A 3,795-nucleotide genomic window follows, 5' to 3' on the forward strand; every position below is an offset into this window, starting at 1 on the left:
AAGAGAAAACCAAATACCATATGCTAACACATATATATGGAATCTAAAAAGAAAAAAATGGGTTCTAATGAACCTAGGGGCAGGACAGGAATAAAGATGCAGATGCTGAGAATGGACTTGAGGACATGGGGAGGGGGAAGGGTAAGCTGGGATGAAGTGAGAGAGTAGCATTGACATATATACACTACCAAATGTAAAACAGATAGTGGGAAGCAGCTGCATAGCACAGAGAGATCAGCTTGGTGCTTTGTGACCACCTAGAGGGGTGAGATAGGGAGAATGAGAGGGAGGTACAAGAGGGAGGGGATATGGGGATATATGTATACATATAGCTGATTCACTTTGCTATACAGCAAAAACTAACACAACATTGTAAAGCAATTATACTCCAATAAAGATGTTAAAAAAAAAAAAAAGAATTTGCCTTCCTATGCAGGGGACACAGGTTCGATCCCAGGTCAGGAAACTAAGATCCCACATTCTGCTGGGCAACTAAGCCTGCGTGCTGCAACTACAGAGCCCATGCACTCTGGAGCCCTCCGGCCACAACTACAGAGCCCACATGTTCGGGAGCTTGCGCGCCAGAACTAGAGAGCCCACGCACGGCAACCAAGAGCCCGGACACCACAATGAAAGATCCTGCATGCAACAACTAAGACCCGACACAGCCAAAAATAAACAAACAAATAAATTTAAAAAGTAGAATATTTTCTATTTTTCATGTGAATTTCCCTTATATAGAAACATTGCTGTTAATTTTTGACACGCAAAATCATAGAAATAGCAAGGAATTGACTAGCTAGCTGACAAATATCAGGGCAAAAAACAAGAGATGTAATTATAGCTCAAGGTGTTGTCTAATTTTCCCATAGCAAGTAACACAACTTCCTGAAATCAGGGCCAAATGAAATCTAAATGTTATACTTGGCCAGGGAGATATAAAGTTCCTTTGATATTATATCATCCTTTAAACCTTTGAGAAATGTAACATAAAATAATAACTGAACTTAAGATTTTCACCTTAACTCTTATTCTGGGGTCAGATATAAAGGTTGATTTTTTTTTTTTTACTAAGTTATTGATTTCAGAAATTTATATTTCCATCACTCTGTGTTTGGGATAACTGTGTACATATTTTATCATCTCTTTTCTTGCACTAATATATTTTTGTGTGAAAAACTCTTGCCCTTTCACTGATATATATCATGACTGCATAAAATTTTGAGTGTTTTTCACACAAGCTTCTCAGATTTTAACTATCTGTCCTGGATGTTTGTATATTCCAGGCAGATCCTGTTTTAAATGGTTTGGTCCTATTTATGGGATGGAATGGTTTGGGTTTCTGGTGCAAAGTAAATAACGCAGAAATATATCTTGTAAAAATGAACAACAGTCCAAAATCAAATATCTATTCAAGCCTATCTTCTGTGTTATTAATTAATCTAGCCAGTTCATATATGTTAAGCACTTATAAAAGTGGCATGTAGTCAGAGCCCAAGAACTGCTAGGCTCAAGCAGCTGTAATCCCCCACCCCCGACATAACTGTAAAATAATATTTTTGAACCACTGCAGTGGTTTTCAACTTAAGCATTATCTGGTGATCTTCAAAATTCTCCAGGTTAGGCTTCACCCCAATCAATTAAATTAAAAATTTGGCTGCTAGGACTAAGACATCAATTTTTTGCCAACACTTTATTTCAAAATAAAATATGTCAAGCCTACATAATATCCACTAGAATAGTAAATTAACGTCCACATTCCCTTGCAACGTTTGCTTTAGCTCTCTATGTAAGTATTAATATATATATATTTACTCTTGAAACATTTGAGAGTAACTTACTCTCAAATTATGAAATTTTACCTCCAAATGTTTTCTCATGTAACTTGAAGAATAGGACATTTTTCTATATAAGCACAACACAGTGATTACACTCAGGAAATCTAACAATGATATATCATTTTCTGATATATGGTCCATATTCAAAGTTCTCCACTTATCCCAATTATGTCCTTTATAGCATTTTTTTCTTTTTAAATCAGGCTCCAGTCAAAGATCTCACATTATATTAATTTGCCTTGTCTTTTTTTTCTCCTTTAATCTAGAACAGTTCTCCAGCCTGTCACTGACCTTCATGAAATTCAGTTTGTCCTTCAACTTGGATTTGTATGGTTTATCTTCATGATTAGATCTGGTTAAACAGTTTTGGCAAGAAGACTATTTCCCTATATGAGGTCACGCGATGTTGCTTGTCCTATTATTGGTGATATTAGCTCTGATCCCTTGGTTGAAAGTTTCTACAATAAAATGTACCTTTTTACTTTGTGATTTATAACTTGATAAATAGGGTGACACTTTGAGACTGGATCAACATCCTGTTTCCCAAAAACCTGATGGTTTTAGCACCCATTGCTAATTCTCGCCTGAATCAATTATTACAATGGTTTTGGTAAAAATGATGATTTTCAAAATGCTTATTATGCCTTCTACATTTATAAGTTGGTATTCTAAAGAAATCTAAAGAACTGCTTTCCTTAAGAAACAAGTGAGGTCCTCAGGACTGGAGATGGAAGGTGCAGAGACAAATGATTTAATTTTTCCTCTGGTAGTTTAAGTTTTTTTTTTTTTTTTGCGGTACGTGGGCCTCTCACTGTCGCGGCCTCTCCCGCTGCGGAGCACAGGCTCCGGACGCACAGGCCCAGCGGCCATGGCTCACGGGCCCAGCCGCTCAGCGGCATGTGGGATCTTCCCGGACCAGGGCACGAACCCGTGTCCCCTGCATCGGCAGGCGGACTCCCAACCACTGCGCCACCAGGTAAGTCCTTAAGTTTCTCTTTATCTCACTTTGGTTTGCGGTCTCTTCTTCAAATCTCACTTTTGGGGGTTTTGGAGAAATTTTCTTTTCCTAAGAGAATCTTTGCTAGGAAAAGTATTTTTCAAACTTCTTGCATTGAAATTCATAAGAATACAAAATTCCTCTGGTGTTATTATTATTTTTTAACTAGAAACCTGATCCTATTCTATGTATTCGTCCTTGGTCACTTGGTATAGAAGCAACTCCTTGGCATGGGATACTAGGCTTCTACTTGCCTCTTCTGCCTCAGTTTCCAGCCCCCAGGCTCCAGCCATCTGGAATTACTTCTTGTCATAGATGTCTCTCTGGCTTGACAGACTGTTGTCTTCACCTGAAATGATGTGACCTCACTTTTTTGGCCAGTGAACTTCTACCCAGTCTCCCAAATGCAGCTCCTCTATGAACCCCCTTTTTTGACATCCCCTTCACCAAACAGAGCCGATCATTCCTCCCTTTTTACCCCTTTACAACTGACCCTTCAATAGATGTCCTTCTATTAGAGCACTTACACTGGGTTTTGTTTTTTTTTTTCCCATGGTCCCTGCCCTTTGCGATTGTGGGCTCTTTGAGGTAAGAAACTTTCTTAATCACATTATTTCTCTAGTTTTGAGCCCAGAGCTTTAAACATAGCAGTACTTCATATATATCTAACAAATGAATGAACGCTCACAAACCCAATTATTAATTCCATAGTGGTGAGGACCTAGGTAGTGTTCAATACATTCCAGTTCTCTAAAATAATGTTTCTTGAGCTTTAATCATGTTTGTGGCCATATCTGATATCCCATGTTATAATATTTTAGTTTAAAATTATTACTTTTATTTTATTTTATTTTATTTTGCGGTACACGGGCCTCTCACCCTTAAAAACAGAAATGTTTGTTTTTCAACCCTATCCAAAGCAACATTAACTATGGCATGGTTTTGATGTGATAGTTAATT

This window comes from Neophocaena asiaeorientalis, unplaced genomic scaffold (genome assembly GCF_003031525.2).
Source record: "Neophocaena asiaeorientalis asiaeorientalis breed wild unplaced genomic scaffold, Neophocaena_asiaeorientalis_V1.1 scaffold184, whole genome shotgun sequence".
NCBI classification, from domain to species: Eukaryota; Metazoa; Chordata; class Mammalia; order Artiodactyla; family Phocoenidae; genus Neophocaena; species Neophocaena asiaeorientalis.